A 19,851-nucleotide genomic window follows, 5' to 3' on the forward strand; every position below is an offset into this window, starting at 1 on the left:
CAAGTAAGAAGCCACACAGTGAGAAGAAATAGGCTGAAGTTGCACTGGGGGAGGTTTAGGTTGGAGATGAGGAACAATTTCTTCCCTGAAAGGATTGTCAAGCCCTGCCACAGGCTGCCCAGGAAGGTGGTAGAGTCTCCACTGCTGCAGGGATTGAAAAGCTATGGAGGGACATGTGATGCTGAGGGGCATGAGTTAGGAACAGACTTGGAAGTACTTGGTTAATGGTTGGACTTGCTAACATTAAAGGTGTCCTCCAGCCTAACTGTTTGGATGGTTAGGATAAATATTGGTGTGCCCAGCACCCTAACAGGACATCCAGAGTCCTTGCCAAGTTAAGCTAGGTCGGCCTCCCCAGCTCCCAGGAGCTTCCTCTTTTGCATTGTTCAGTTGTCATCCTCCACCAGCTCTACTGGGGCAAGCAAGGCTGAGCTCTCCACACAGGAACCCTGCAATTCACAGAATCAAAGAGCTCTCAGGCCTGGAAGGGACCTCCAGGATCATAGGATCATAGTATCAGTCAGGGGTGGAAGGGACCTCAAGGCTCAGCCAGTCCCAACCCCCTGCCATGGGCAGGGGCACCTCACACTACAGCAGGTTGCTCACAGCCACAGCCAGCCTGGCCCTCAAAACCTCCAGGGATGAGGCTTCCACCACCTCCCTGGGCAGCCTGAATTCCTCCCTGGGCTTTGTTTGAGTGGGTTTGGGGTTGGTTTGCTATCTTCCGTGGTGGTGCTTTCCCAGCTGAGCCCTCCAGCCCTGTAGGAGGCCATCTCGACAGTGCTACCTCTGCCAGGAGTTTTGCTTCCCTCATCCCTTGCAGACTTTCTCCCAGCTCTTCCTCAGCAGGCTGAGTCAAGGTTATGCAGAAGTGTCCTTTTCAGAGCAGTGCTTTGCTCCTGGGTGTGCAAGCAGCTCAGTTCAGAGGGGTTCCAGAGGGCAGCTACAGAATTTCCTTGGGGAGGTCAGAAGGAAAGGAGTGGCTGAGCTGGGGCGAGAGTCTGGCAGGAGACTGGGCTGCATTGGTGGCTTTTGGCTCAATGATGCTTCCAGAAACAAGCTCCCAAGCCACAGTGGTTCCCATTTCCAACCAGCTACAAATGAGGCTGACCTTTAAGGGTTTGCTTAGTGACTTGTACTGCTGCCCATTGCATTTGCTTGCTTTCCCAGACATCCCAGATGAAAGAGGATACTGGGAGGGAGGAAGGTTTAAGGCTTTGTGGAAGGCCTTTCAAGACCAGCAAATGCTCCCCTGGCCATAAGCTGAGAAACTCTGTCCTAAATGAACACCAAAGGCCCCTTCCAGCAGCTCAAAGCCTCTTGAGTTTCTATCACTGGTCCATTGCCACCAGCTAGATGTTTTCAGGCTCTCAGGTCTGGCTTTTGTCTCCTGGCCTGCCAGCTGGATAGCTGCACTGAAACATTATTTGTCCGGAGGGGAAATACTTTTCTTGCCACAAGAGGTTATGTGAAGTCCCCAGGCTTCCACAGGGATGAGCAACCTTCCAGCACTTGGAATCTGCTTTCTCAGAGCTGTTTCCAGGTTGCAAGTTCCAGGAAAATGTGCAGGGTGCAAGATCAGGTCTCTGCTGAAAACTAAACTCAGGACTCTTTCCACAGCCTCTAGGCTGCATTTCAGTGCAGCTCTTCTCTCCTCTGCTCTTCTCTCTCCAGGCTGAATTTCAGTGCAGCTCTTCACTCCTCTGCTCTTCTCTCTCTAGGCTGCATTTCAGTGCAGCTCTTCACTCCTCTGCTCTTCTCTCTCCAGGCTGCATTTCAGTGCAGCTCTTCTCTCCTCTGCTTTTATCTCTCCAGGCTGCATTTCAGTGCAGCTCTTCTTTCCTCTGCTCTTCTCTCTCCAGGCTGCATTTCAGTGCAGCTCTTCTCTCCTCTGCTCTTCTCTCTCTAGGCTGCATTTCAGTGCAGCTCTTCTCTCCTCTGCTTTTATCTCTCCAGGCTGCATTTCAGTGCAGCTCTTCACTCCTCTGCTCTTCTCTCTCTAGGCTGCATTTCAGTGCAGCTCTTCACTCCTCTGCTCTTCTCTCTTCAGGTTGCATTTCAGTGCAGCTCTTCACTCCTCTGCTCTTCTCTCATTAGGCTGCATTTCAGTGCAGCTCTTCACTCCTCTGCTCTTCTCTCTTCAGGCTGCATTTCAGTGCAGCTCTTCACTCCTCTGCTTTTATCTCTCTAGGCTGCATTTCAGTGCAGCTCTTCTCTCCTCTGCTCTTCTCTCTCTAGGCTGCATTTCAGTGCAGCTCTTCACTCCTCTGCTTTTATCTCTCCAGGCTGCATTTCAGTGCAGCTCTTCACTCCTCTGCTCTTCTCTCATTAGGCTGCATTTCAGTGCAGCTCTTCTCTCCTCTGCTCTTCTCTCTCTAGGCTGCATTTCATTGCAGCTCTTCACTCCTCTGCTCTTCTCTCTTCAGGCTGCATTTCAGTGCAGCTCTTCACTCCTCTGCTCTTCTCTCTTCAGGCTGCATTTCAGTGCAGCTCTTCACTCCTCTGCTCTTCTCTCTCTAGGCTGCATTTCAGTGCAGCTCTCCACTCCTCTGCTCTTCTCTCTCCAGGCTGCATTTCAGTGCAGCTCTTCTCTCCTCTGCTCTTCTCTCTCTAGGCTGCATTTCAGTGCAGCTCTTCTCTCCTCTGCTCTTCTCTCTTCAGGCTGCATTTCAGTGCAGCTCTTCTCTCCTCTGCTCTTCTCTCTCTAGGCTGCATTTCAGTGCAGCTCTTCTCTCCTCTGCTCTTCTCTCTCTAGGCTGCATTTCAGTGCAGCTCTTCTCTCCTCTGCTCTTCTCTCTTCAGGCTGCATTTCAGTGCAGCTCTTCTCTCCTCTGCTCTTCTCTCTTCAGGCTGCATTTCAGTGCAGCTCTCCACTCCTCTGCTCTTCTCTCTCTAGGCTGCATTTCAGTGCAGCTCTTCTCTCCTCTGCTCTTCTCTCTTCAGGCTGCATTTCAGTGCAGCTCTTCTCTCCTCTGCTCTTCTCTCTCTAGGCTGCATTTCAGTGCAGCTCTTCTCTCCTCTGCTCTTCTCTCTCTAGGCTGCATTTCAGTGCAGCTCTTCTCTCCTCTGCTCTTCTCTCTCTAGGCTGCATTTCAGTGCAGCTCTTCACTCCTCTGCTTTTCTCTCCAACAATTTTAGCAACACTCTTGGAGGTCTTGACCAACCTTCATGATTCTATGGCTCTAGTTTGCTCCAGTGCAGCCTTTTGGGGCAGTTATGAGATTCAAAGAGCATAGTATCAGTATCATAGTATCAGTCAGGGTTGAAAGGGACCACAAGGATCATCTAGTTCCAACCCCCCTGCCATGGGACATCCCACACTAGATCAAGCTGGCCAGAGCCTCCTCCTCGTGCCTGGTCAAGAACATCAAGAACAGACACCAAGGCAACATTAAGAGGCCATCACAACACATCTGCTTCTACTAGGAGCAAGTTCTTTACCATGAGGGTGGTGGAATGCTGGAACAGGTTGCCATGGGGGGCAGTTGAGGCTCCAGCCCTGGAGATATTCAGGATGAGGCTCAACAGGGCCCTGGTCAACCTGATCTAGTTGCCCTTGCTGACTGCAGGGGGGGTTGGACTGGATGACTTTTGGAGGTCCCTTCCAACCCAGACCATTCTATGAGTCTACTAACAGCTCTGAGCTGAGGTCTCACCTTTCTTGGGTATATAATAGGATCACAGGAGGGTGGGAGTTGGCAGGGAGCTCAGGAGATCACTGGGTCCAACCTGCCTGCTAAAGCCTGGCTCAGGTCACCCAGGAACATGTGCAAAACCCATCCAGGGGGGGTTTGCAAGCCTCCAGAGAAGGAGACTCCACAGCCTCTCTAGGCAGCCTGTTCCAGTGCTTCATCACTCTCAAAGTAAAGAGGTTCACAGGCTGACAGGATGTTAAGGGTTGGAAGGGACTTCTAAAGGACATCAAGTCCAACCCCCCTGCCAGAGCAGGAGCATAGAATCCAGCACAGGTCACACAGGAATGCATCCAGATGGGTCTGGAAAGTCTCCAGAGAAGGAGACTCCACAACCTTCCTGTGTCTCCTGAAGTCCGGATGAACCCTCCTGTGTTCTGGTTTGTACTCACTGCCCCTTGCCCTATCAGTGGCCATCACTGAAAAGAGCCCAGCCCCATCCTCATGACCTCCACCCTTTAGATAGTGATCAGCCCTGGGAAGGTTCCCCTTTAGCCTGCTCTTCTCCAGGCTAAACAGCCCCAGAGCCCTCAGCCTCCCCTTGTGAGAGGAATGCTCCAGTCCCCTCAGCATCCTCCTGGTCCTGTGTTGGACTCTCTCCCTGCCCTTCTTGAACTGGGGAGCTGAGGGCTCAGTACAATACTCCAGATGTGGCCTCACCAGGGTAGAGTAGAGGGGCAGGAGAGCCACCTTTGACCTGCTGCCACCCCAGAATATATGGCTGTGTACCACAGCAAGGAGCTGGGGGGTGAGAAGAGGAGTTACTTCCACGTGCAAGGATGTGACAAATCACAGTCTCACAGTATCACCAAGGCTGGAAGAGACCTCGAGGATCAAGTCCAACCTGGCACCACAGACCCCATGGCTAGACCATGGCTCCAAGTGCCACATCCAATCCCCTCTTGAACACCTCCAGGGATGGGGACTCCACCACCTCCCTGGGCAGCACATCCCAATGCCTAACAACTCTCTCAGTGAGGAACTTTCTCCTCACCTCCAGCCTAAACCTCCCCTGGCACAGCTTGAGACTGTGTCCTCTTGTTCTGGTGCTGGTTGCTAGAGAGAAGAGACCAACCCCCACCTGGCTACAACCTCCCTTCAGATAGTTGTAGAAATAATCCTCCTGAGAAAATCCTGCTCAGCCAGAGAGCACAGAGCAGCCTGACTCATGTCCTGCTAATATCATCTGGCTGCCAGTGGGCAAGGGCTACCCCAACCCTGCCTGCTCCTCAAAGCCCTGTCAGATCCATGTGGCTGGCTTGATGTCCTCCTGCTGTCAGCAGTCTGCCAAGCCTCCCCCAGGGAGCTCTGTGCTTGCCCTGGAGTAGCTCAAGGGTGACTTGCCACATGATTTACAGCAGAAAGCCAGTGGCAGCCTGGGCTGCATCCAAAGCAGCACTGCCAGAGAGCCAGAGAGGTGATTCTGCCACTCTGCTCTGCTCTGGGGAGACCTCACCTGCAGTGCTGGGGGCAGGGCTGGAGCCCTCAGCACAGCAGGGACCTGGAGCTGATGGAGAGGCTCCAGAGGAGGCCATGGGAATGCTCAGGGGGTTGGAGCAGCTCTGCTGTGAGGCCAGGCTGAGGGAGCTGGGGGTGGTCAGCCTGGAGAGGAGAAGGCTCTGTGGACACCCAAGAGCAGCCTGGCAGGACCTGAAGGGGGCTGCAAGAAGGATGGAGAGAGACTGTTGGCAAAGGCCTGCAGGGACAGGAGCAGGGGCAATGGCTTCAAACTAGAGCAGAGCAGACTCAGATTGGATATCAGGACAAAGTCCTTCACCATGAGGGTGGTAGAACACTGGCACAGGCTGCCCAGGGAGGTGGTTGAGGCTCCTTCCCTGAAGATATTCAAGGTGAAGCTGGGCAGGGCCCTGGGCAGCCTGATGTGGTTGGGGATGTCCCTGCTGGCTGTGGGGAGGTTGGGCTGGGTGAGCTCTGGAGGTCCCTTCCGGCCTGGACCTCTCTGTGGTTCTAGGTTTGTAAGCCAGGGTTGCCATGAGCTCTGCTGGCTGAAATGTGTTGCACATGGCTGCGAGGCAGCAGAGAGATGGAGAACCTTGGGCTGATTTAGTGGAGATGGAAACAACTCAACATGTGTTAAGCACATTAAAGGACTGCTGCCTGTTCTGCCTCTGGTTACTGTTACTGAGTTATTATCCTCTCACTTGAGGAAGATGTCTGTGTCACCAGGAAGGTCAATTTACACCAGACCTTAATCCTGTACCCACACATAGCTGTGGAGGGCAAGTGTAGGCTCGTGTACCTTGGGAGCAGTCACCCCCTGCATCAGTACAAGTTGGAGGTTGACCTGATGAAAAGCAACCTCACAGTGAAGTGCTTCAGTGTGCTGAGGGACAAGCTCACCATGAGCCTGCAATGTGTCCTCATGGCCAAGAAGGTCAATGGCCTCCTGGGGTGGATGAAGAAAAGTGTGGCAAGCAGGGCAAAGGGAGGTTCTCCTCCTCCTCTACTCTGCCCTACTGAGGCATCTTCTGGAGTGGTGGGTCCAGGAAAAACAGGGAACTCCTGGAGAGAGTCCAGGGGAGCCTACAAAGCTGCTGAGGGGCCTGGAGCAGCTCTGGGAGCAGCAAAGGCTGAGAGCCCTGGGGCTGAGAGCCTGCAGCAGAGCAGCCCCAGAGGGGAGCTGAGCAATGCTCAGCAAGAGCTGAAGGAGCTGAGGGGGGCAGGAGGCTGGGGGCAGGGTCTTGTCAGTGGTGCCCAGGGACAGCACAAGGGGCAGTGGGCACAAACTGCAACCTAGGAGGTTCCACCCAAACAGGAGAGGAACTTCTTTGTAGTGAGGGTGCTGGAGGCCTGGAGCAGGCTGCCCAGAGAGGTTGTGGAGTCTCCTGGTGTGGAGAGCTTCCAACCCCCCCTGGCCATTGTGCTCCTGGGCAAGCTGCTGGGGGTGCCCTGCTGGAGCAGGGGGGCTGGACTGGGTGATCTCCAACACCAGCCATGCTGGGATTCCAGGATGCATGGGGGAGAAGGATAGATCCACCCCATGGTCAAGAGGAGGACCCTAACAGACAGAAGGCAGGCCCTGAGTCAGAGGGGAGCTTTCAGTGAGTGCAGCCCTGGGTGCAGCCCCCTTGTTAGCGCCCCAGCGTCAGCGACCCACAGCTCCCCACCAGCCTCAGCCATCCTCAGAGGCAAAGGACAGGCAGCAGCCACCTTAATCCAATTTCACCAAAGTATGTAATTAGGGCTCTACATCTGGGATCACTTTTTCCCCCCTTCAAACGTTCAAATGCTTTATGAACGAGGGGCAGGAAGGAGGTTTGATCCAGCTCTGGGTGTTGAAAAATTCCTCTCATCTCAGCTCAGCTGTACAAGGCTCCAGAGGCTCACACTCACCATCTGATGGCCCTAGGGGAAGCCAAAAACTTGTGCAGTCATCCCAGAGCTGTCTCATTCAAACCATTCCCTTGCTGTCTGTGCTCAGGGTTTCTCTGTCTCCCCAGGAAGCTCTCAGCCAAGGCAGCAGTGAGCAGATGCTCACCTGAGCATCCCACCAGGCTGTGGGCAATGCCTTTTGCAGGTGGTGGTGTTCAGAGGCATGTGTTTCACTGGTGATGCTCCCCAGCAGTGGTTTGGACACAAATCACACAATCACAGAATGCCAGGGGCTGGAAGGGATCCTCCAGAGCTCATCCAGCCCAACCCCCCTGCCAGAGCAGGAGCACCCAGAGCAGCTCACACAGGAGCACATCCAGGTGGGGTTGGAATATCTCCAGAGAGGGAGACTCCACAACCCCCCTGGGCAGCCTGCTCCAGGCCTCTGGCACCCTCACAGGGGAAAAAATTACCTCCTGTTTCCATGGAGCTTCCTCTGCCTCAGCTTCCACCACTGCCCCTTGTGCTGGCATTGGGCATCCCCCAGCAGAGCCTGGCTCCAGCCTCTGGGCACTGCCCCTGCACAGCTTTAGCACCAGCAAGGAGCTCACCCTCAGGCTCCTCCTCTGCAAGCTCCAGAGCCCTCAGCTCCCTCAGACTCTCCTCCTGAGGAAGATCTTCCACTCCCCTGATCATTTTTGTAGCTCTGAGCAGTTCCCTGAGGTCCTTCCTGAACTGAGGGCCCAGAACTGGACAAATATTCCAGATGCAGCCTCAGCAGGGCAGAGCAGAGAGGGAAGAGAACCTCTCTGAGCTGCTGCCCACAGCCCTTCTAATGCACCCCAGGATGCCATTGGCCTCCTTGGCCACCAGAGCACCTTGCTGGCTCATGGTCAACCTCCCATCCAACCAGGACCCCTCAGGTCCCTTCCCTGCTCTCCAGCAGCTCAGTCCCCAGCCTCTCCTGCTCCCTGGGGTTGTTCTTTCCCAGGTGCAAGACTCTGCCCTTGCCCTTGTTGACCTTTCTCCCTGCCCAGCTCTCAGCCTGTCTGAGTCCTGCTGAATATCAGCAGAAGCCTGTGGTGTGTCAGCCACTCCACCCAGGAAAGGCACATCTGTGCAACCAAGGTGTGCCCCAGCTGGTTGTCCACAGATGGCAGGACTCCAAGGAGGCTGGCTGGATATGTTCAGAGACAGCAGAATAAGGGTGGTTGGACTGGATAGCCTTTGGAGGTCCTTTCTGGCCTGGACCATTCTGTGATTACTTATCAAAGTACAACACCTCAGATCATCCAGCACCCTGCTTCAGGAGAGGGCAGCTGGCCTGGCACTCACAGCCAGCTTGTGATCTGGGGCAAACCATTCACAATCATGCAATTGTCAGGGTTAGCAGGGACCTCCAGGATCATTCAGTTCCAACCCCCCTGCCATGGGCAGGGACACCTCACACTACAGCAGCTTGCTCACAGCCACCTCCAGCCTGGCTGCAAACACCTCCAAGGTTTATCATTCAACCCTGCCTATCCAGACCAGCAATTACCTGTTGCTAAGGGAGGAATGAACAGAATCACAGCATGCTCTGGGAAGGGACCTCCAAAGCACATCCAGCCCAACCTCCCTGCAGTCAGCAGGGACAGCCCCAACCACATCAGGCTGCCCAGAGACCTGAATATCTCCAGGGAAGGAGCCTCAACCACCCCCCTGGACAGCCTGTGCCAGTGTTCCACCACCCTCATGGTGAAGAACTTGCTCCTAACATCCAATCTGAATCTGCTCTGCTCTAGTTTGAAGCCATTGCCCCTGCTCCTGTCCCTGCAGGCCTTTGCCAACAGTCTCTCTGCAACCTTCCTGTAGCCCCCTTCGGGTCCTGCCAGGCTGCTCTTAGGTCTCCCCAGAGCCTTCTCCTCTCCAGGCTGAACACCCCCAGCTCCCTCAGCCTGACCTCCAGGCAGAGCTGCTCCAACCCCCTGACCCTCAATGCCTTGAGATGGAGAGAAGAGGCAAAGAGGAAGGACTGGGGAGCATTGTGCCCTGGATGTACCATTGCCCATGAAGTTCTCCTGACACTATCTGTGATCCTTGATGTTTACCTCTCTCCTCCTGGCCTTTCACAAAAGTCTCTCTTGCTCTTTCCAGTGGAACAACACTGAACCAACTGTTTCTGTGGGCAGACATCAGCTGAGAGACTGGAAACTCCTCGGGCAAAATGTGTGTGGGTGGAGACATCTGACTCCACAGCTGGGTATGTGGAAGCAGTAGACATGACTGGCTCCCTCTTAGCACAACACACCACTCATTGCCAAGAGGAAAGAGAGCACTGAGGGAAGGCAGAGGTTATGATGTGCCTGCTTAAAGGTGTCTCCTCCTCAGCAGCCCAGGGAGAGGGTCAGGGTGGGAGAGCTAGGAGGGATGCACTGCTAGTTGCTCTTGCTCTAGGACCTGGCACACTCCCCAGGCTCTCATGTGGTGGTTGCTGTGACCACTGGCCCACCATGGTTGGCTGATTGGCTCCCCATTGGCTCCAAATAGTCATAGAAGGGCTCTTGTTGGAAAGGAGCTTAGAGATCATCTACTCAAACCTCCTGCCATGGGCAGGGACACCTCTCAGCTAGACTCAGATGCTCCAGGCCTCATCCAACCTGACCTTGAACACCCGCAAGGAGGAGGCAGCCACAGTCACTCTGGGTAACCTGTTCCAGAATCTCACCACCCTTATACTGAAAAGCTGCTTCCTCAGCTCCAGTCTCACCCTGCTCTGCCTCACCTTCAAACCATTCCCCCTTGGGCTGTCTCCGGCACCCTCATGAAAAGTCCCTCTGCAGCCTTCCTGTAGGATTCATTCAGGTGTTGGCAGGCAGCTCTAAGGTCCCTCTGGAGTCTTCTCCTCTCCAGGCTGCACAGCCCCAGCTCCCTCAGCCTGTGCTCACAGCAGAGCTGCTCCAGCCCTTGGATCATCTCTGTGGCCTCCTCTGGACTCACTCCCTCAGCTCTTTGTCCTTCTTGCAAGAGGGACACCAGAACTGGAGGCAGGATGGGAGGTGGAGTCTCACTGGAGAGCTCTTGGTTGGGAAAAAGGAGCAAAAAGAAAACCCAAATGCTTCTGACCCCTCCTTAGGCCTTGCTTCAGCAGCTTGACTTGGGCCAGGCTCAGCCCTTGTGGAGGTAAAACCACACTCTTTGCCCTGCAGCTCTTGAGGGCCAAGCCCTCAGCTGCTGTGACCCCACTTGCAATGGAGCTGGCTTCCAGTAGCCTTGTGTCTGACCACCTTCTGGGGAGCAATTGTGCGTGGAGAGAGCAAGGACCTCCCCAGAGGAGCAACCTCAACCTTGATGTTAATGTAAATCACAGAGGAGCAAAGCTGGCCACCAGTGCTGGTCAGAGGAGGCTGATGGAAGTGTGCTGGGTGAGAATAGGCCCTCCAAGAAAGGATGAAAGATGCTGCTGCTGCTGGTGTATGAAGAAGAAACCTAGGGGGGCAGGGAGGGGAGTTGGGGAGGGAAGGAATTCCAACAGTGCCAGTTAAAAAAACCAAACCACCAGCACCCCACCACCCCCCAGAACAAACCCCCAGGCCCCCCAAAACAGCAAAACACAAGAAGCTGTGTTAACAGTTTGGAACACTTCCCTTTCTCCTTTCTTTAAAGGAAGCCTTGCTGAGCTTCTCTCCCTGCTCCAAGCTGTGGCTTGGGTTGGGAAAGAATGAGAAATTGAGAAACACAAACTCAACAGCAAGGATTTCAAGCCAGCTCACAGAGATCCCCCTCTCCTCTTCCCCTTCCCCCTCTCCTCTTCCCCTTCCCCCTCTCCTCTTCCCCTTCCCCCTCTCCTCTTCCCCTTCCCCCTCTCCTCTTCCCCTTCCCCCTCTCCTCTTCCCCTTCCCCCTCTCCTCTTCCCCTTCCCCCTCTCCTCTTCCCCTTCCCCCTCTCCTCTTCCCCTTCCCCCTCTCCTCTTCCCCTTCCCCCTCTCCTCTTCCCCTTCCCCCTCTCCTCTTCCCCTTCCCCCTCTCCTCTTCCCCTTCCCTGTGGAGTCTTCTTTCATTGAAAGCTCAACCTTAGATCTGGAGTGGGACCAAATACCACACCACCCCCCCCCCCGATTTTGACTCCTTTCATGAAGCAAGAATCTCCTCCCCTATCCCTCCACCCTCATCTATTACCCAGAAAGCTTGGATTTCTGGTAGGAAAAAGGTGAATGCTGCCTGCTGCTTGCTCTCTGCTTTCCAACCTTCTCTGACACAGAAGATGTTCTGCTTTGTTGTTCATTTGTTTGGTGGTTGGTGGTGGTGGTTGAGCCTCCATGACCTCAGCCCCACCAAGGGACTTGTCTGAGCAGCTTGCCCTCTACCTGCTTTGAAAAACAGAGATGCATTGAACTGGGCTGAGCAAAGGATTACCAAATCTGATTTAGAGATAGACCCTGAAGACATTTATTTGCAGATGGGCTCAGAGTGTGGATAATAAGAGTGACTCACCCTGCTGAGCTGCTTTGAGGGCTGGGGATAAAAGGGCTTTATGTTAGCACGAGGCATTATTACATTTTATTGTTCATTTCAAAAGCTAGAACGTTCATAATGAGCAGGGGGAAAAAAAAAACCCACCCCAAAACCCAAGCAAAAGCAACCCCAGCACAACCTCCCAAGTCAAATTAAGGACTTGACCTGCTAAAAGATGCCAAATGTCAGCGCTCTGGCGGCAGGGCTGCCTCTCCTGCCCTCCTTACCTTGCTGGCACTCTTTAAACCTCTCCAGGCACTTGGATTTGGAAAGTCAGAGGGATTTGCATAGCTGATTTCCTCTGCTGAAGGGTTTGTCATGGCTGACTGAGCAAGCACCTACACCCAGCCTCAGAGAATCACAGAACAGTAGGGGTTGGAAGGGACCTCTGGAGATCCTTGAGACCAACTCCCCTGCCAGAGCAGGAGCACCTAGGGCAGGCCACGCAGGGATGCATCCAGCTGGGGCTTCAAAGTCTCCTGAGAAGGAGACTGCACAACCTCTCTTGGGCAGCCTGCTCCAGGGCTCCAGCACCCTCCCAGCAAAGGATTTTTTTTCCCCCATGTTGGAGTGGAATCTCCTGGGTTGCAGTTTGTGTCTGTTGCCACTTGCCCTACCACAGGACACCCCTGAAAAGAGGCTACCACCTTCCCCATGTTGTTTCCTCCCAGCCCCCCTCTTTCCTTTAACAGGTAGCACGACAAGGGGGAGGGAAGAAGAAAGGAAAAACAAGTGAAGAAAGGATTGGGAAATCAACATCTGGTTGGAATCATTCCTCCCCATTTACATTCTGTGCTTTGTGAACTCCCCTTGGTACCAAAGAACTGAGCTGGGTTCTTGACAGCTAAAAGTGAGCACCTTTCCCCCAGGATGTCACAGCGGGGGGGGAGGGGGGATCCTCACACCCAGGCTCCAAAGCCTGACCTTGTGGGCACACAGCACAGAGCAGCTCCCTGCTCATCCCTGTTCCCCCTCCTCCCCTGGACAGGCACGAAGGAAAGATGCTCCCTCGCCTGCCATTCCCCTCGGCCCCCCTCTTCTCCTTTGTTAGGAGATGTTGAACTTGCAGCACATACTTTGCTGTGCAATTAGCCTTGCTTTTTTTGGCCTGCATGTGTGTGGTAAAATGTCTAGTAATAGCTGGCACGGCTTCTGCAGGGAATGAGGTTCCCAGGGTTAGATCTAAAGCCCAAAATACTTGGAACAAATTAACACCAGCCAAGAAAGTGAGGCTAATTACTGAAACACTTGGAAGAGAAGGGCTCCCAAAGCCTGGATGAAAAAAAAACTGCAACACACTATCTGCATGCATGGTACGAGGCCAGGCAGGAGCTCTCCTTCTCTTTCCTCCCTTCCCTCCTTTCCTTTTGGCATCCCAGCTGCCGGCAAGCACCAGAGATGCTGCGGGCGAAAGGCTTCACCTTCCTCCAACCTGTTCTTCCACCCGTGGCCCTGGAAGCTCCTCAAAGCAGAGCATGCCCAGCCTTTGGGGGGCTGGCTGGCTGGCTGTCCTCCTGTCTATGTTTTCTCATTAGTGGTTTCTGCACTGTTGAAAGGCCTCTCCAGCGGAGGCCCGGGGTTCCAGCGACATGCTGCTTTAATCTGGGGTGGGCACCGAGGCGCTCAGAAACACAGCGTAGGGCCCCGACAGGAGAGCAGTTCCCTTCCCTAATGGACTCTTTGCAGAGCAAATCTTTAAATCCTGTAGGCCCCTGAACATCTGCCTCTGGTAAGGTTTTAATGGGGAAAATTTGCCTAGGAACCACATTGCCGCTGACCTTTGCTGCGTGAGGAATGTCAACGTGCACATGGCCCAGGGTGGAGGGGGGAGGCTGCCTGCGTGCCCAAGAAACCTGTGAAACGCAATCACAGAGCTGGCAGGGGTGGAAGGGACCTCCAGGCTCAGCCAGTCCCAACCCCCTGCCATGGGCAGGGACACCTCACACCACAGCAGCTTGCTCACAGCCACCTCCAGCCTGGCTGCAAACACCTCCAGGCAGGAGGCTGCCACCACCTCCCTGGGCAACCTGTGCCAGGCTCTCACCACCCTCCTGGGCAACAACAACTTCCTCACATCCAACCTCAGTCTCCCCACCTCTAGTTTTGCTCCACCCCCCCCCAGGTTCTATCCCTCCCTGACACCCTCAGAAGTCCCTCCCCAGCTTTCCTGAGGTTAGGAAGAAGTTCTTCCCAGCCAGAGAGATTGGCCATTGGGATGTGCTGCCCAGGGAGGTGGTGGAATCACCATCCCTGGAGGTGTTTGAAATAAGGCTGGATGAGGCCCTTGGTGCCAGGGTTTAGCTGACTGGATGATGTTGGCTGATAGGTTGGACTGCATGATCTGAAAGGTCTTTTCTAGCCTGGCTGATTCTGTGATTCTGTAACAAACAACAGGACAAGACAAAACAGCCTCAAGCTGAACCAGGAGAGGTTTAGGTTGGGCACTGGAGGAAATTCTTCACTGGACAGGTTCTGAAACACTGACACAGGCTGCCCAGGGGAGGTGGCTGAATCCTCACCCCGGAGGTGTTCCAGAGAGGCAGAGATGTGGTGCTGAGGGCCATGGCTTAGCCCCAGAACTGGCAGAGCTGGAGAATGGTTGGAGGGGCTGAGCTCAAAGGGCCTTCCCAGCTGAAGCATTTCTGAGATCCCATGGCACGGGAGGGCTGCCTCTCTCTGTGCTCAGGATGGGCACTGCTCATGACAGGGACACTGTTCAAGCTCATTGTTCAGCTTGTGACCTCAAGCCTCCCTGGCTGCTCGCTATTCAAACCCTGCTCCGAAAGCGGCGTCGCTCGCTCGTCTCCTGGGCTTTTCTGCAGCACTCATGACAATAGTATCAAAGTGCCTCCTAAAGATTCATTCATCTATTTTTGCTACAGCCCTAGGGGGCAGCTTGGTATTTTCTCCATTCTCCAAATGCTGAGCTAAAAGCACAAGCCCTGCCTGTACACCCATGGATGGGGTGTAGGGAGCGGCTGGAGCCGCGCCGGCCTCTGCAGCTCCACAACGGCATCAAGCAGCGCTGCGTAGGCTGCTGGGATCCATGAGGCTTCAGCACATGCACTGCCTGACCCCTGGCCATGCTTGAAACCCTACCACACTGCATCTCTTTGCCACAGGGAAGCCACAGCTGGAGTTCTGGGTACAGTTCTGCACTCCCCAGGTCGAGAGAGACAGGGAAGCACTGGAGAGAGTCTAACGGAGGCTGCAGAGCTGCTGAGGGGCCTGGAGCAGCTCTGGGAGGAGCAAAGGCTGAGAGCCCTGGGGCTGAGAGCCTGCAGCAGAGCAGCCCCAGAGGGGAGCTGAGCAATGCTCAGCAAGAGATAAAGGAGCTGTGGGGGACAAGAGGCTGGGGCCAGACTCTGCTCAGTGGTGCCCAGGGACAGCACAAGGGGCTCTGGGCACAAAGTGGAACCCAGGAGGTTCCATCTGAGCAGGAGGAGAAAATTCTTTGTTGTGAGGGTGCTGGAGGCCTGGAGCAGGCTGCCCAGAGAGGTTGTGGAGTCTCCTTGTGTGGAGAGCTTCCAAGCCCTCCTGGCCATTGTGAGCTTGGGCAAGCTGCAGTGGATGATGGTTCTTTAGCAGGGGCTTTGGACTGGAGGATAGCCAGAGGTCCCTTCCACCCTCCACCAGTCTGCAATTCTGTGACTCTAGTCTTGAAGCTGGCCTTGGGGACTCTGACAGTATAGACACAGCCACTGGCCAAGGGAGTTCCTGCAAGATCCCTGGTTGAAACCCATCACTGAGATGCCTAGGGGCTGATTTTTCCCTCTTGCTTGTCATTAGCCAGCACTGTCGGTGTTCAGAGCAGAGCCACTGGCAGCCTCAGTCCCAGCTGACTCCAGGGGCTCATGCTGGGTCCCCCAAAAATGGGCACCTGTAACTAGGAGCAAGTTCACTGCAGGCAGCATGGCTGAGCAGCTCCTCACCACACTGCTCAGCTCAGACAGGCACAGTGTCCAATGTTCATCCATCTTCATCCACCACCCTCTGGGCTTTGCCTGCAGCCAGTCCAGGGGCTGCCAGCCTCCTTTGTCTGATGGAGCAAAGCAGGAGAGCTGTGGGAAAGAGAATTCCACTGTGGGACAGATGTTCTGCTTAGAAGGGTGGAATTAATATTGTACAAGAAGACCTAATCCAGGTATTTCCTGACTCTTGGATGGGATCAGCTTGAAAAACCTGGTGATGAAGGGAGCCTGCAGAGGAAGGCTGCAGAGGAACTGTTTGCAAAGGCCTGCAGGGACAGGACAAGAAGCAATGGTTTGAAAGGAGAGGGGATTGAGATTGGATGTTAGGAACAAATTCTGCTCCAGGAGGGTGCTGGAACACTGCAACAGCTAGTCCAGGGAGATGGTTGAGGCCCCATGCCTGGAGATATTCAAGGTCAGTCTCAAGAAGGCTGTGAGCAGCCTGATCTAGCAGAGGATGTCCCTGCTGACTGCAGGGATGTTGGACTGGATGAGCTTTGGAGATCCCTTCCAACCCAGACCAGTCTATCATTCTATGCTCACTTAGCACAGTCACAACTGATTTTCCGTGGCCTGCAGTAAGCTTAGGTGGTCACACAGGCATGCCAACGTGGCCAGCATCCACAGGGTTTGCCATCTACTTGCTGCTGCTGTGCCAGGAGTTAAACCCCCCCTCCCCTCCAGAAGCAACAGATCCTCCCCCCTGTGGTTTTTCTGAGCCTTCTAACTTGGCCAGATGTGGGCAGCTTCTCACAGGGACAGAGCAGGGCCCATCCCCAAGACAAAAGCCACCTCCTCTGCCAAGGGTCCGATCGCACTTCCAAAGCACAGGGGTTCTGGGGCTTGCCAAAGAAAAGGTTGTAAAAATAATACAGAAATAAATAAATAAATACATAAATAAAAGGAGAGGGAAGGAGGGAGGGTGGGGAAAGGAAAAAAAAAACCCAAAGCAAGAAGGCAAACAATGTCTTTTTCCAGGCTGCTTCTCAGAAACACTATCTCATTTGGGCTGGATTTTCCACAAGTAATTTGGTGTGAGGCAAACACTCCGTACCTAAACACTCCAGCTGAAGTATTTGGAGCTATAAACAAGCTGAGGAAGGTCCCTGCAGCAGAAACTGTGGCTCAGGACGTGAGTTTCCCAGCTCTGCTTGCTGCTCTGTGTGTGTTTGGACCTGCTCGCTATGGGCTGATCCATCAGGGCTGCCTTTGAAAGCCGCCCCGGGACGCAGACCCACGCTGGCTCCTCACTGGCAGGAGAGTGAATAGAATAGAATAGAATAGAATAGAATTAACCAGGTTGGAAGAGACCTTCAAGATCATGGTGTCCAACCTATCATCCAACAGCACCCAATCAACTAACCCATGGCACCAAGCATCCTGTCAAGCCTCACCCTGAGCACCCCCAGCGACGGCGACCCCACCACCTCCCCAGGCAGCCCATTCCAGTGGGCAATCACTCTCTCTGTGTAAAACTTCCTCCTAACCTCCAGCCTAAACCTCCCCTGGCACAGCCTGAGACTGTGTCCTCTTGTTCTGGTACTGGTTGCTTGGGAGAAGAGATCAACCTCTGCCTCACTACAACCTCCCTTCAGGCAGTTGTAGAGAGCAATAAGGTCACCCCTGAGTCTCCTCCTCTCCAGACTAAGCAACCCCAGCTCCCTCAGCCTCTCCTCATAGGGCTGGGCTCCAAGCCCCTCACCAACCTTGTTGCCCTTCTCTGGACACGCTCCAGCAAGTCAACCTCCTTCCTAAACTGAGGGACCCAGAACTGGACACAGTACTTGAGGTGTGCCCTAACCAGTGCAGTGTACAGGGGCAGAATGACCTCCCTGCTCCTGCTGGCCACACTGTTGCTGATGCAGGCCAGGATGCCATTGGCCCTCCTGGCTGCCTGGGCACACTGCTGGCTCATGTTTAGGCAGCTGTCAATCAGCACCCCCAGGTCCCTCTCTGCCTGGCTGCTCTCAGCCACTCTGACCCCAGCCTGTAGCTCTGCCTGGGGTTGCTGTGGCAAATGTGCAGAACCTGGCACTTGGATGTGTTCAATCTCCTGCCCTTGGCCTCTGCCCATCTGCCCAGCCTGTCCAGGTCCCTCTGCAGAGCCTCTCTACCCTCCAGCAGATCAACTCCTGCCCCCAGCTTGGTGTCATCCCCAAATTTACTGATGCTGGACTCAACGCCCTCCTCCAGATCATCAATAAAGATGTTAAAGAGCACAGGGCCCAGCACTGATCCTTGGGGCACAGTGGTGGAAAACCGGACAGGGAGAGGAGGCAAAATGCACTGGGGGGGGGGCAACAAAGCAGCCAGCATGGTCTGAACAGCCCAGAGGGGCTCTCTTCTGCCATCCCAGCCCCTGGGGCTCTCCAGCTCCTCAGAGTAAGGGCTTGAGGAGATCAGGGGAATGGAGGGCTGGAAGCACAGAATTCATCTCACCCAACCCTCAGATCTAAGGCAGGATTAACTCTCTCATAAGGAAGGATCTAGACTGACCTCTGCTTCAAGTATGCACTGCCTGAAGGGATCCAACAGGAAGGCTGCAGAGGGACTGGCTGGACAGATGGGCAGAGGCCAACAGGATGGCATTCAACAAGTCCAAGTGCCAGGGGCTGCACTTTGGCCACAGCAACCCCAGGCAGAGCTACAGGCTGGGGGCAGAGTGGCTGAGAGCAGCCAGGCAGAGAGGGACCTGGGGGTGCTGATTGACAGCTGCCTAAACATGAGCCAGCAGTGTGCCCAGGGGGCCAAGAAGGCCAAGGGCATCCTGGCCTGCATCAGGAACAGTGTGGCCAGCAGGAGCAGGGAGGTCATTGTGCCCCTGTACACTGCACTGGTTAGGCCACACCTTGAGTCCTGTGTCCAGTTCTGGGCTCCTCAGGTCAGGAAAGAGGTTGAGCTGCTGGAAGGTGTCCAGAGAAGGGCAACAAAGCTGGGGAGGGGTCTGGAGCACAGCCCTGTGAGGAGAGGCTGAGGGAGCTGGGGTTGCTTAGCCTGCAGAAGAGGAGGCTCAGGGGAGACCTTCTTGCTCTCTCCAGCTCCCTGAAGGGAGGTTGGAGCCAGCTGGGGGTTGGTCTCTTCTCCCAGGCAGCCAGCACCAGAACAAGAGGACACAGTCTCAGGCTGCACCAGGGGAGGTTTAGGTTGGATGTTAGGAAGAAGTTCTACACAGAGAGAGTGATTGCCCATTGGAATGGGCTGCCTGGGGAGGTGGTAGAGTCACCAAACCTGGAGGTGTTCAGGAGGAGACTTGATGGGGTGCTTGGTGCCATGGGTTAGTTGTTTAGGTGGTGTTGGATTGGTTGATGGGTTGGACTTGATGATCTTGAAGGTCTCTTCCAACCTGGTTTATTCTATCATAGCCCAGCACTGAGGAAGGTGGAGGGTAGAAAGCTGGGTGTGACTCAGCAGTGTGCTCTCACAGCTCAGAGCCTGTCCTGGGCTGATCCCCAGCAGCCTGGGCAGCAGAAGGAGGGAGGGGATTCTGCCCCTCTGCTCTGCTGGGACCCCACCTGCAGTGCTGGGGCAGCTGTGGAGTCCTCAGCACAGCCAGGGACATGTGGGAGCAGGGCCAGGGGAGGCCACAGCAGTGCTGGCAGCCCTCTGCTGGGAGCCAGGCTGAGAGAGTTGGGGTTGTGCAGCCTGGAGAAGAGAAGGCTGCAGGGAGAGCTCCTGGGGGCCTTGCAGTGCTTCAAGAGGCTGAGCAGAAAGCTGGGCACAGAGTGCTGGGCAGGGCCTGATGTGAGAGGACAAGGGGGGGTGGTTTGAACTGAGAGAGGGAGATTGAGACTGGAGAGAAGGAACAAGTGTTTTACAGTGAGGGTGGTGAGACCCTGGTTGAGGCTGCCCAGAGAGGTGGGAGATTCTCCATCCCTGGTCACCTTGGATGAGCTGAAATGGTTGAGGATGTCCCTGCTCACTGCAGGGACTAGATGACCTCCAAGGTCCTTTCCAACTTAAAAGCATTCTATGACTCTTTGATGAGATCCAGATTAAGAGGAGGCCTCAGGTCCACAAGCCCTACAGAGGCTTGCCTCGGAGCCTGGCCAGGAAAGCAGAGCAATTACCTTGCACAGCAGACTCATTTTGCCACATTGCAAAACCCTTCTGCTGGTTTGTTGGTGGTTTTTGTTGCCTTTTTCTTCTCTTGTGCAACTGCATCATGCTGTTGACTCATGATCTTGGGGGGGGGGGGGGTGGTTAACCAGTCTTGTGCTGGGCATGCAGTTTGGTTCACATGGAAGGATCTCTGCAAGCTTTGCTGAGGTCAAGGTGTGTCACAGACAGAGGCTTTATCTGTACCCCCCCCAGACCACACAGAAACCACCCACCAGCAATTAGCACCTTTGCAGCATCATCTCT

Source organism: Dryobates pubescens, chromosome 5 (assembly GCF_014839835.1).
Source record: "Dryobates pubescens isolate bDryPub1 chromosome 5, bDryPub1.pri, whole genome shotgun sequence".
In the NCBI taxonomy this organism is placed as follows: domain Eukaryota; kingdom Metazoa; phylum Chordata; class Aves; order Piciformes; family Picidae; genus Dryobates; species Dryobates pubescens.